General features: G+C 41.1%; 1 long non-coding RNA gene across 1 annotated transcript; it reads right to left on the bottom strand.

Annotated features, from left to right (window-relative positions):
- Window positions 1–122: 122 nt before the first annotated feature.
- On the bottom strand, window positions 123–7,026 carry LOC138241277 (uncharacterized). Its single transcript, XR_011190493.1, has 3 exons — window positions 6,811–7,026; window positions 1,723–1,821; window positions 123–1,346 (listed from the first exon to the last, which is right to left on the bottom strand). It is a non-coding gene; the product is annotated as an uncharacterized lncRNA (long non-coding RNA).
- Between the last annotated feature and the right edge of the window lie 6,767 nt (window positions 7,027–13,793).

The following is a 13,793-nucleotide window of genomic DNA, read 5'->3' as shown; positions in this document are numbered from 1 at the left end:
AGATGCAACCAGGGGTGGTTGATAATAATAATAATAATAATAATAATAATAATAATAATAATTATTATTATTATTATTATTATTATTATTATTATTATAAATTTTATTTTATATAGCGCCTTTAAAGGTGGCTTCTCAAAGTGCTTAAGGTACAAGCGATTAAGGTTGAGGTACATGGGCATGCAGAGTGAGAAATGTGTACAAAAGGAAATGTTCCTTTATTTTTTGCAGGGGGAAGGGCTGAGTGTGGAACAACAGAACCAACTGGATGGATGTGTTGTTGATTCAGTGGTGGGGTGTTGTGTTTCCTGAATACGATTAAAGGTTTAATCTGGCAAATGGTATGCTCTTATATCTCTTGCCTGAGGGCAGTGGTGTGAAGAGCTCATGCCGGGGGTGGTGACTGTCCTCTGTGATGGTCAGAATTCTACCACGGCAGCGGTCCTCATAGAGCTGTTTAATCTCGGTGAGACCGCAGCCGATGATCTCCTGGGCCATATTGACCATACTCTGCAGTTCCTTTCTTTCTCGCGAAGAGGTGTTGCCATACCGCACGGTGATCCCGTTGGTGAGGATGCTCTCGATGGTGCAGTGGTAGAAGTTCACCAACACATGTATTGGCATCCCTCATCTCTTGAGGCACCTCAAGAAATAAAGGCGCTGCTGACCATTCTTCAAGATAGAGTCAGTGTTCACAGTCCAGGTTAGATCTTTAGAGATGTGAATTCCCAAAAACCTAAAGCTGGTGACTGTTTCCACATCCGATCCATCAATACTGAGTGGGCTGTGAGTGTGTGGCCTGTGTCTCCGAAAGTCCACTATTAGCTCTTTCGTTTTCTTTACGTTCAAGTACAGGTTATTGCTATGACACCACCTAAGCAGCTGTACGACTTCATCCCTGTAAGTGGACTCGTCATCATCACTGATCAGTCATATTATAGTGGTGTCATCTGCAAACTTAATGATGCGGTTGTTGCTGTGTCTTGCTGTGCAGTCGTGAGTGAACAAGGAGTACAACCTTGGACTCAGACAGCAGCCTTGTGGGGTTCCAGTGCTCAGGGTGAGTGGTGTTGATGTTTCATTGCCTATCCGCACCACCTGTGGTCTCTCGATAAGAAAGTCCAGCAGCCAGTTGCAGACAGAGTTGCACAGACCTAATCCCCTGAGCTTTGTCACCAGTTGACTAGGTATGATGGAATTGAATGCTGAACTGTAGTCCACAAACAGCATTTTCATATACGAGTTCTTAGTGTCCAGGTGTTCCAAGGCTGTATGCAGAGCCAGGGAGACAGCATCATTCACTGATCTGTTGTTCTGGTAGGCGAACTGCAAGGGGTCCAGGGACTCTGTGATGGAGGAGTTGATGTGTGACAACACCAGCTTCTCCAGGCATTTCATCACCACAGATGTTAATGGTACAGGGCATTACTGTTAAGACTAGGATCAGTACAGGCAGTCCCTGTATTATCCATGTGGGTACAGTATACGTGTATATATAACTAATTTGTACATTCATTAAAACCTCAATTTAACCCAACCATACCTACTTCTACTTCCAATAATAAGTAATACCCATAATATAACTTTAACATTACAAATTACCACAGTTTTAGACCAATATTTAATCCTAATCCTAGGTTTAACTTTAACTCTAATGTGATGGTGCAAGGTGAGGCTTGGTTTCGGCTTCCTCCTGCTGGAGAGTAAGTTGGGCTCACCTACCTTGACTGACTGATCATGGAATTTCACAGGCAGGAAAGGGGCTCACTCGACTGGCACTCTGGATTATTGAAGAATCTTCAGGAGCAGCAGTCAGTTTATCTGCAATCAGGTGGATAAGCTTTGATTTGTATCTAAGCTCCTTCAATTCAGTGAGGGTGTTTACAGTAGTAAGCATCTGAGAAGTTTGTGCTTTAACATCAACAACCAGCTGGAAGTCCTAACACTGGTTTGAGGAGTTTAAAAAAGGTTTTTATCATGGATCAGATTTAGTAAAGAAAAATGGATACAGGGTGAGTTTAGCATTTTTTAATATGAACTCCTGGACTACATGTAACTTCAATTCTCCAGACCTTCTCTACAGTTGAAGATTAGTGCTGTTTACACAGTGTAAAGCAGTTGGGAACTATTTGCCAGTGGTAAAGACAGAGAATGTGTATCTTCCAGTGAAGGGAAGACTGGCTGTGAATGGAAGAGCCCAGTTGTGTGGGGTTGGGGTTCCAGTGACTCAAAACCAAGCTTATATTTTTGTAAAGAAGAGAACTAAGAGGAGTTAACCATTTCATGGCCTCCTGATGAGTTCATTGAAGATCAAAGAGCTATTCTGCAGGATATGAAAAGAAATTACAGGGCAAAAAATACCATTGAGTGATTTAACTGTTTTTTGGGACTTAACTGGCTTCTCTGAAAGGGGTCCACCGGTGCATCATAGGAGCCCAGAGGGGTTCCACATCACAGACAGTGACAAACCACCCAAACACCCACATGTAATCTGCTGATGTGCTACCCCTTGATTGCATATAGTGGGTAGGGGGTCAACTTTCACCACATTCAACATTCAAATGTTATGAATTTTATACAAGCTAACAAACTGCTTATCTTTTATCTTCCTAACTGTTTATAACCCTGGTATGTGGAAGCATATCAGGGGGGCATCTATAGGTCAGTGGAAAATGCAGCTCTTAAAGGCAGTAAAAGGGCAGTCGAATGTCCTGTTCTGCGAATGTAAGCAATAACAAAAATCCTGATAAGGAGCTGTTTTTCTCTACCCGAGCTTGCATGAGAACAGAGGATTCATTTTAGGAATTTGGTAATCTGTGTCAAAGGTGGGAAGCTTGTTTGTCACTGTGTATAGAAAGCGCTGAGCAACGTCTTTCGGAGAGACTAGCTTCTGCAAGCTGCTCTCCCGTATGCATGCAAAATAAATGGCTCATCTTTCACCAACATCCGAATTCTGTCATTTTATATGATTCTACGAAACGTATTCCTAACCACATCCCTATTTTGGCCCTATCCATAACCACATCACCATCAGTCTTTATCCTACTAAAACCCAAACCTTATTTTATTAAATAAATAAGGGGGGGGAGACTCTGACAAAGCGCAGATGCCATAGTAAAGCTTCGGATATTTTGTCATATTTTTAATGTTAGTAAAAATAGTTTTACCTTTAGAATGAGTGTTGTCCTTCTCGTGTTTCTTCCTTTGTGTTTTTTGGCTGTACCTCAGTTCCAGTAATTTTGGGACAATCCATGAATAAATTTGCTTGAGAACTACATCTGGCAATGGAGTGCACAATGACTAGTCTTTTCATGAACATATTTCACAAAACTGACTGAACGGTATAAGACAAAATGCATGAAAAGCAGCTAAAGGGATATCTGATACTTAAGGTCAAAACTTATATTTCCCTAGAATTGTCACGCTCTTAAACCCATCCTCTTAAGGACGCTCCAGCCCTTCCTAGTTTTATTTTGATTCCCTGCACCTGCCTCTGGTTCCTGCCCCCGTCCTACAAAAGCCAGGTGTTCCTGTCAATCTGGGCTCAGCTTTGGAAGATGGACCCCCTGAAGCGCGTCTATCCGCGAGTCCAGGAGTGACTCGACGGCACAGGCTTAATCACAGCGTCCTGACCTTCTGAGTACGGGATTAAGCAGCATCTGGTCCCGTGACCCCCCTTTTATTTCCCCATCCCTCTGCCGGATCCTGCTCCGGCTTTTAACTTTGTTCATCTTTGTCAGGATGGTTCACCCGGTCTTGGACTATTGCCACTCATGGATTTGCCTCGCACTCCTTTGAACTGTTTGCCTCGGCCACACCTCCCCAGAACACCAGTCCATCATGGACACGCCCCCCTATTTTCTTTCCAGTCCCCTGCATGCCCTTTTCCCCGTTTTCCTCTATCCTCTATCCTCCCCGGAGGATGTGTTATCCGCGTAGGGTCCTGAAAGAACGCTTCATTACAATAATCATGGATCATTTACATGTTATCCGTATTAAGGAAAATGTTAAAAAAAATAGAAAAATGTTTTCACTTCTGTAAGGTGCATGCATTTTTTTCTCTGTGACATAAGCAGATCATTTTAAAAACAGGATAAAATAAGAAAAAGCATTTCCCTAAAAAGTGTACAGTAAATGTTGTCTCCAGTGAACACAAATCTTCACTTGGCTGCAAAGCGCAGAAAATACCTTTCTTCCCTATCGCTACAGTCGATTTTGTTTTCTTTTTCATTTAAACAATTAAAATAAATTAATACTAATATTCAATCTTTACAAAACTAATGAAGTGAAGATAATAGAAATGTTTTTAAAAATCATAAAGGAGTGGATATTTAATTAATGTACTGTACTAAGCAAGAATGTTCTTTGTTAATGACATTGTTCGGTGTTACAACGTGATCCTGACTTGGAGAATACCTGTCTACAGACAGGCTAAGGAATCCACTCGCTAGGTCCTGGTGGAGGTAAGCAGACAGGTGAGGAGGAGAATGCCCCTGGCAGACAGGCAGAGCTAGGCAGACATAGACAGAAGGAAAACAGAACAAGAAAGCTGCAGAGCACAATCAGGCAATACAGTTAGGTTACTAACGATGCCATCTGTGGCCGTGTAACAGCAGGGAGACAGGGATCCAACCAATCATTAGGTTTGGCTCAGAATCAGAATAGAGGTTTAAGATGGGTTCAGACGAATTGCAAGATCAGTAACTGGCAGTCTGGTACATGCAATGAGTTTCTACACATGCGGAAGAAGCTCAATGACAGGGCGTCTGACTAACAGGACAGGGCTTAAGTATCTGGCGCTGACCTGTTAAGTGGAAGTATTTGGCACAGATAGCCTCTGCAATCGTGTTCTCATGCCACCGGGAGGTGTTTGACTCTGCTTGAGAATGGATCTGGTTACGGCTGAGAGCCACGGCTGCAAGCTCTGACTTGCCCAGACGTAACATTTCAGTGTTGAAGATCTCATTGAATGCAACACTGAACTGTTAGTGTTTTCAGTCCTATATTCATAGCCTATATTCAACTGTGGTGAGGTGGAATTTTCTTAATGCTGATAAGGTAGAGACAGTTGGCATAACATCCATCAAGCATTTTCTGCCTAACTCTTCATTCAGACTACTATCTCAAGCACATATTGAAAGGCCTGATTTTTATAGCACAAACAAGAATGCAGACCCACAATGCCTAAAAGACGGACAGTTAATACAATGGATTTACTATGTCCTTGGGAACCATGGATAATAATGTTAACAGCAGACTGATTAAAGACACTCACACCCTCTATACTCTATGGCAACAACTCCTCTGAGCACCCAATCCACAGTGACCAAAAGCCATCGCATAATAAATAAACAGCAACCATTACATATGATGAGTCCTGTGATAGAAATTGATGCATTAACACATATATGGCACATACTGTAGACAGCCATACAAGAAAACACTCAAAAACAAAATCAAATAACGCTCTTGTGCTTGAATTTTCTGGAGCAAACTGGACAAGGATGGCTGATTCAGCAGGTCACATATATATTTATTTTCAAAAATTTCAATTTTTCAATTTTCTAGAAATGTTAGTCAAAGATAAACTGCTGTTTCTAGAACCTTCTAGAAATGTTTGGGAGAAAGACTATATTCTGCCAATCCTGGGAATAAATATAGACCTCTTGTCCAATCTATTCCAGCACGATTGAGAAGATGATTAAGCAGTAACCAGTGTGTTGAGAGAGGAAGGAAATATACCTTGGATGAAAGGAATTTAAAAAATGACATAGATAGAAGAAATTTCTGTTGGCTAAAAGGCTTTTTTATAAGAAGGAAGGCTTACAAAGGGTTATTTTTTGCCACAAAACTGAACCCCTAATTAACCTAATTAGATCAATTAAGCTATGGAATCAGTTAAATATACAAATGCCAATGTACTAGTCATATGGTACAATTTATTTAATATTGATGTTGCTGTTTCCGTAACACTATTTTTTTAGGGGTTGTTAGCCTTGTGCCCAGCCTCCAACATGGAGGACCTAGCACCCTGACATGGGACACAAACCCACTACCCTGAGATTAGGAGTCTCATGCTCTCCCAACAGAGCTAGCCGTGCCAATTTATTGATTCTATTGTGCTGTAAAACATTCTGTGGCCATGGTAACTGGCATTCTCCTAGTATTGTAAAACTAAGTTTAGGGTTTAAAATTAGAGCAGTAGGTTTACATCAACTTAAGAGTTAAGGTATGGTTTTGGCTGAAATTGTAATGTTTTTGCTGAATCGCAGGAATATGATTTTAGGGAATCGGTATAAGCATAATTTGGAATCATGCGACTACTCGGGAACTCAAAAGCCGGATTGAAAATATACACGTTTGAAGTTTAAAAAACATCCTGTTATTCTGTCTTTCTTTTTTTTGAGTCAGCTACATTTATGCATAGCCATAGTTTTTGCATAATGCAGAAATTGCCTGCACATCATGAAGCTGCAATATTATATCCCCCTCCTCTGTGACCATTTTGATATTTTCATTAAAATAAAACAATTCCCAGTGATAAAAAGCAGTAATATACTCAATATGCTCTGTAAAAGAGTGCATGACTTTAGGTGATAAGCATTCCCTTTGACAGCTGACTGAATAATAACTTTCGTAAACACACAGAGTTGTTTGACAAGGCTTGAGGGAACTTATGCCCCTCCAGTTAAAGTATAGGATAAAACCACCCCATTTAATATAAAGAATATTCATAACTGGGTCAGAATGGTGACACAGTGTTTAGCATTGCTGCCTCACAGTACTGAGGCCCCAGGTTCAATTCCCTACCTTGAGTCCTGTCTGCATGGCGTTTATATATTCTCCTTGTGTTTGCCTGGGTTTCCTCCCACAGTCCAACCTTGCAGGTTAACTGACTGCTGGGAAAATTGGTCATGGCGTGAATGTGTCTGCGTTGGACTATCACCTCATTCAGGATGTACAGTATCCAGCTGTGCTCCTGTGACTTGCTGGGATAGGCTCTGGCTCCCATGCAACCATGTACGTGAGAAAATATTCAGAACTGTAGTATTCATAACTGCTCTCACTAGAAACTGAAAACCTGAAGTGAAAAGTTTCCATGAGGAAGAAACATGTTGGGAAGGACAAAGGGAAATAAAAATAACCATGACTAAATTTGAAACCTGCTGTACCAAAAACACTTCTACAATTCTGGCATCATTCTTTTCTGTAAGTTCACTTAAGTGTGAAGATGACTTTGATCTAGGCTTAGTTTTTCTCTGTTATGCTGAAGTAATTTATTGGATCTTGAACTATGCAGTATATTGTGACATACCTGGGGACAGGGTGTAATAACAGGAACTTTGAATAAACAGAGAAGATGTGATATAATGAAGTTTAAATGTATAACCAGAAGTGGAGATATAATGAATTTTCAAGAAAGATATTATGCTTGAACAGTGGTCAGTACACAATCTAACAACTTTAACCCACCCCTTATATTTACGGTTAACATATCTTCCACTACTCTTCTGTTTTGGGAGATAAATCTTTCCTTTAACAATCCAGAATTCTCACCTTTTGTCTATGACCTTTTGTCTATATCAGTCTATTACTGATTCACATACAGTAGCTCCTGTACCCCACATGTACTACAAACTCTCTCCTTTTTTTTGCAATTCTTCAGAGCACTCTTTTTCCTGACACCTTCAACATCTCTCTGGACAGTTCATGTCAGACAGATGACACCATGTATTTCCAGCATCCTCATTTTCTGCATCTCATGCAGAAACTTCCCAGCCATTTACAATGGTGAGACAGGAGGAAGACTGACAGACAGGGAACATTCCAGAGCTGTGAAAATCAAAGATGTCCTTAAATCAACAGTTCCCCATTCCACCTCTAATGGCCATGATCTCTCTGATCTCTCTGTCTGCATCCTCACGGTCGGGTCTCGGAACTCCTATTGCAGAAAAATATCAGGAATCAAACCAGGATTACACTTTCCTCCTTTGCTCAATGACAGCTCCTCACGTCCTCCTTAATCCTCTCTATTCATTTGCAGATTTCAGCTTTCTACACCTCTCCTTCTGTTCTCCCTGAGTTAAGATGTTCAATATCACCTGCCAATTTCCTCATTGCTCCCCACCCCCTTCTTACACACTCTTTTGTTCTCCTATGCCTTATTTATTTTACTACTATCCCTTCCTCCCTCACATCCCAAGAAGGCTCCACAGCTATTTCACAATTGTGAAACTCCTTTCTTTTCTTTGCCTTTCAGCATGGAATGAACCTTTATCTGTTCCTTAGCAGCCATCTATTTGAAAACTTCAATATAACATTAATATACCAACTTGGGGATTGCACATTAGACAAGACTGGAAATACAGCTTATATTTAGAGCATATAGAGATTAAAACACAACTACACAACTACACATCATGTATAAGGAACCTTTGTATGATACCAAAAAATAAAATCCTGATGGGCTTTTTAAATTTTAGAAAACAACTGAATAACATTAAAGTTAAAGCTTCCTTGCACAACATGTATGGGCAAACCTAAGCAATTATTATGGGTGCTGAATGGATATGGCAAAACACCATGTAGGACATTAATAATTGGTTCGGGGCAGAATCCTTCAAGATAAAGCCTTGGGTAGTCAAGTGACCTTTTAGAAAGTTTTTTGCAGAATGTGGTTCATTTCAGAGAAGCCATTTCAGGTGGGAGACCCTCGCCCGACTTTAGAAACAGCCACTTCTTCCACAGAATGATAGCAAAAATAGGGAGGGTGGGTCATGGGCCCATTGTATTTCCCGGTCTTGCAGCCACCCTTTCTTCTAGCATTAGTCAACATCAACAGCCCCCTCACTCTGCAGCTCCATTGGTGTTACGTATTCTGGCCACTTAGGAGTCTTTAAAAGCACTTCTTTCTCAGTTTGTAGCAAAATCTTAACATGTTTCATCCAGATTTGTTTTGTAATGTGTGTACTGTAACGAAAGCTTTCTTTCAGGACCCTATGCGAACAACACAATCCGGGGAACAGTGAGGAAAACACGGGGGAAAAAGCATGCAAAGGGGGCTGGAAGGAAAACAGGGGGCGTGTCCATGGTGCACTGGTGTTCTGGGGGGTGAGTCCAAGGCAACACAGTCCAAAAAGTGTCCATAGGGAAATCCTTGACAAGGCAAATGTCCAGACGAAGAAGAAGACAAACGGAGTTAAAAACCGGAGCGGGATCCAGCAGAGAGTCGCGGGGAAAAAGGGGGCATGGGACCAGGCGCTCCAGGTCCTGGACTCGGCTGGTACTGGAACAGAGTGAGCGTCTAGCTTAAGTAGGGAGGCGGGAACCGGGAGCAGGTGCGCAAAATCAACTCAAATGTGAAAAAGCCAGAACGCCCTTAAGGGGGAGGGACTACAATTGTGACATGTACAGTACACTGTAATAGTGGTTGTTTCTTACAGTCATACAGATAGCCATCTTGTTTCTCTGCTGCTTCTCAGCTTGCAAGGCTTCACTCTTCTCCTCCAGCTAATTAGCCCATATGGTGTACTCCTGATGGACTTTCTTCCAATTAATTGCTTGTTGTAGTTTCTTTTCTCTTCCTCAGACTTCCTTGTAAAAGCTCTAGACTGGTTCCCTCATCTTGGACCTCATCTTTCTCCTTCATGAAAGCAGTCAGATGCATAATATTCACAGTGAAAACACAAAGGTGCCATCTGAAGCCATTTCTTATTCCAGACTCTTATCTTATAGACTTTCTCTGTCTAGTTTCAAAGGCTCTCCTTAGGTATGGGGACATTATTCTAAGGCTTCCTTCTAAAAAAACACATCTGTCATCAAAAAGTTCAATATTTTTTTACTTTAGGAAGGTGTTTCTTGTCTCCTGTCTTTAACCAGAATGGAGTTCTGGAATTCTTAGTCCATTTTTTTATCCCCAAAAAATACTCACACTTTTTACTAAAAGGCCACAAGAGTGTGTTGTTCCAAGACCACAAACTATTGCCACCTCCCTCATCATATGTGCCATGTCTTTTCAATAGGTGGATTTTTTTCAGAAGTCTCCTGAAAACAGACACAAAAACTGCCACATTTGGCTGTAAACAAACGTATCTTTCTGGGGAATTTAGCTCAGTGCCCTCCTCATAGGACTAATATCTTTAAGCCATAGCATACAGTACATCTGCATTCCATGAGACTCTGGTCTATTTAGGATTCAATTTAACAATTCAAATGAGATTTTAAATTCTTCTTTTACTCCAGTTCATTTACATCCAATTTTCATCAAAAAGAAATGAGGATCATAATTAGGACCATAGGTGCTATTTTCACCTCAATCCATTAATTCTTTTAGTGTCCTAAAACAATTCACATAGATTAGACTCAACCTGTAACAACAACTCAACATGTAATGATAGTATTAAGATCACTAATACATTGCTTTCAGATGACCTCTAGTGGATGATGTGATGAAATTCTTACACATGCAACCTTATTTACTGTATCTCTTGCAGTAAATGCCCAGCCATCTACATTGGAGGAACAGGAAGGAGACTCGGAGACCGCTTCAGAGAACACGTCAGGGCTGTGAAGATTAAAGATCTCTCCAAGCAAATTGTTTCTCATTTCACCTCTGACGGCCACTACCACTCTAATCTCTCCATCTGTGTTCTCAAAGATGGTTTTCCGAACTCATACATGAGAAAGACTACCGAAACTAAAATTATTCTGCAGCTAGGATCACACATTCTCACTTCCCTTAACAACAAACTACTGTTCTTTTAAATTTTCTCCATTCATTGGAAGTTTCATCTCACACCTCTCTGCACCCATTCTGACTTCACACCTCTTGATTGGCCTCTCTTTCTGTCCCCTGCTCCCGCCTCTCACTCCTCCTCCCTCCCAACCTTTGTTCTCCTGCTACATTACCTTTGCCTACTGCCCTGTCTCTCACACACCTGAAGAAGGCTCCATGGCCGAAACATTGTGTTCTCTTTCTTCTTTTTTTCAGCATGGAATAAACCTATTACGTGTTCCTTTGCATTTCCATCTGTATATTAGTGTGAATTGTTCTGTTACGGTTGACATCCCTCCCCTAGATGGTGCTCCATTTTACTCCTGTCAAAAGATCTCTGTGATCATTTATACATGTTCCAGGTGTGCCTTGTTGTGTCTCCCCCTATTTATTCTGAGCTCCTTCACAGCTCAGGGCTCAACTTTAGGGTACGGATGTCACGAGGCCTACCTAGCCTACCTAGCACGTCCGTCTCCTGAGGGCAAAGACCTCATCCCCAACACCTCCTGTGTTCTGAGCCTGGGGTCTGGAGGACCTTGCCCCGTTATCCCAGGATGTCCATGATGGTCATCGTGTTTTCCTGTGTTCCTGTTTCCTGTGTTCGTGTTTTCCTCATTCCTTGGGATTTTAACCTCATCAGGTCTCAGGATGGATCTATGGTCAATGGACTCTTGGAATGTGCCCTGACCCTCCTTCAGACCTGCTCAGATTTGGACGCCACCCTTTGTCTCCCCTGCTCACTGTCTCATGGACTGTCACTGTTATTTTGTGCACCATTAAACCCCTGTGTGTTTTCCCATACCACGCCGCCTTTTTCCTCCAGCTCTTACTGCATTGCATAGGGTCTACTACAAGATCTGACACAGACTGCAGACCCTGTCTGTAACATTTTGAAGTGTAACACTCATCTCAAAGATCCCAGCCTTCATCTTCAAGGACTCCAGCCACATTTTGCTAGATCTCTTGATACCTTAAATTGTTCTTGTTAAATTACATTGGATCAACAATTTTTTTTGTCCTCTGGATTTGAGTGTTGCATGATTTTTAAGAACAGTAGTCAGTAATGGCGCTGTGGACACTGACTGGCATTAGAAACAGATATCCATAAATAAACACATCGATTTTTCTTTGGCCTACTGATTGGATGGGCTCAGATGACTAGGACTCATTTGGTCAAGGCTATGTTAGGAACAGAATGCCCCTGTGACCTCCAAGACTACATGCATTTACCATGAGTAATGCGCCTTTCCTCCAACTGATGCTGCACCTCCAACTGTGTATCAGTGTCTTGCTAAAACATTAATAGGTTGAAGGCAAGAGAAGCACATGAATTTGCCTAACCTTCCTCATTGTTTGCCAAAATATAAATCGCAAGTATCTCCATTCACACTCAAACATTTTTTTCATTGATTTGTTGACATACTGTAAGTAGCCTGATTTCCTGTGGGTAAGCTGACCATCATTTAATGTAGAGATATGCAAGCTGCCCTCTTTACGCACAAATAAATAAAAATACGGAATGCAAATTATCGTTATTCTTTGCAGTTCAGGAGAATGAGGGGAGGTATTTTCAGTCCATTCAGTCCATTCATCCATAATTTGCTTTTAGGTAGCTCAGTCATTGAAGGAAGAGGATGAAAGTGATGCAAGAAAGAAAAACAAAACAAACACTGGTCACCCAGTGTTCAGAGCCTTGTTTTGGAAACTGAATGAAGACCAGAGTGCAAATTGTGCAAAAACGATTTAGGTATCTAGGGAATTGACAGCTCACCGATGTAGTCAGGAGACAAACAATTCAAGCCCTTAAAGGTGAGCTATTTTTTAAAGTATTTTTAATTTACAGCAGTTCAAGTGCAAATAAGCTAAAATGGGTGATATACACTACAGTATGTTGATGCGTTTTAGTTTTGGATGAAATCTACCCATCTGAGGTCTGAACATAGTGAAGGCCATGTTTGGATAGACAACCAAGCACTGTAATACAATACTCAAGCCGGTTAAGTCATGAAAATAAAATAAAAAAACATTATTATAACTTTCACTTTGAATTGTAAGACTTGTGTCAAAAATGAACAGAAGATTAGCCACCCGAGTAATAATAATAATTGCTTACACTTATATAGCGCTTTTCTGGACACTGCACTCAAAGTGTTTTACAGGTAATGGGGACTCCCCTCCACCACCACCAATGTGCAGCATCCACCTGGATGATGCGACAGCAGCCATAGTGCACAAGTACGCTCACCACACATCAGCTATCAGTGGGGAGGAGAGCAGAGTAATGAATCCAATTCATAAATGGGGATTATTAGGAGGCCATAATTGGTCAGGGCCAATGGGAAATTTGGCCAGGATGCCGAATCCAGGTTGCACCCCTACTCTTTTTGAGAAACACCCTGGGATTTTTAATGACCATAGAGAGTCAGGACCTCGGTTTTATGTCTCATCTGAAGTAGTTGAATCAATGAGTTGGACTCCATCTAGGATGATGAGTAGTCAAATGTATTGAGTTAATAAGGAGAGACAAGCAGTTAATGTTTGGTCTTGTCAGAGTTCAGATGTAAAATGTTTTTATAAGCAGTGTGACGAGACAGATAGTGTGGGATTAATATGAGGTGTCCTGTGAGCATAAAGTTGGTTACCATCCTTAATAATAATCATTTTATTTATAAAGCACCTTTCCAAAGCCAAGGATATGGTACATAGTGATAAAGAAAAAGACAAAAAAGTACAACAAAATGTAAAATAAAAAAACACCAGAACACAAACGAGAACATCCAGGTTCATACAGATAGAATGATGACATAAAAGAGCTCATGATGGTGTGGAACGATGGAGCAAGATTTTAAAAAACCTTAAAAGTAACAAGATCTTGTATTGCATACATGACTTAAAAGGCAACCAATGTAGAGATTTAAGTGTAGGAGTGATATGATGCCAGGGTCTGGTGTGAGTTCGTAGTCTAGCTGCAGAGTTTTGGACCCACTGCAACTTTTTGAGAAGAGTGTTGGGGGAACCA

The sequence above is a fragment of the Lepisosteus oculatus genome, chromosome 1 (genome assembly GCF_040954835.1).
Source record: "Lepisosteus oculatus isolate fLepOcu1 chromosome 1, fLepOcu1.hap2, whole genome shotgun sequence".
Classification (NCBI taxonomy): Eukaryota; Metazoa; Chordata; class Actinopteri; order Semionotiformes; family Lepisosteidae; genus Lepisosteus; species Lepisosteus oculatus.
Note: the sequence above shows the minus strand (reverse complement) of the source record. Positions and strands in the feature narration are given on the sequence as shown.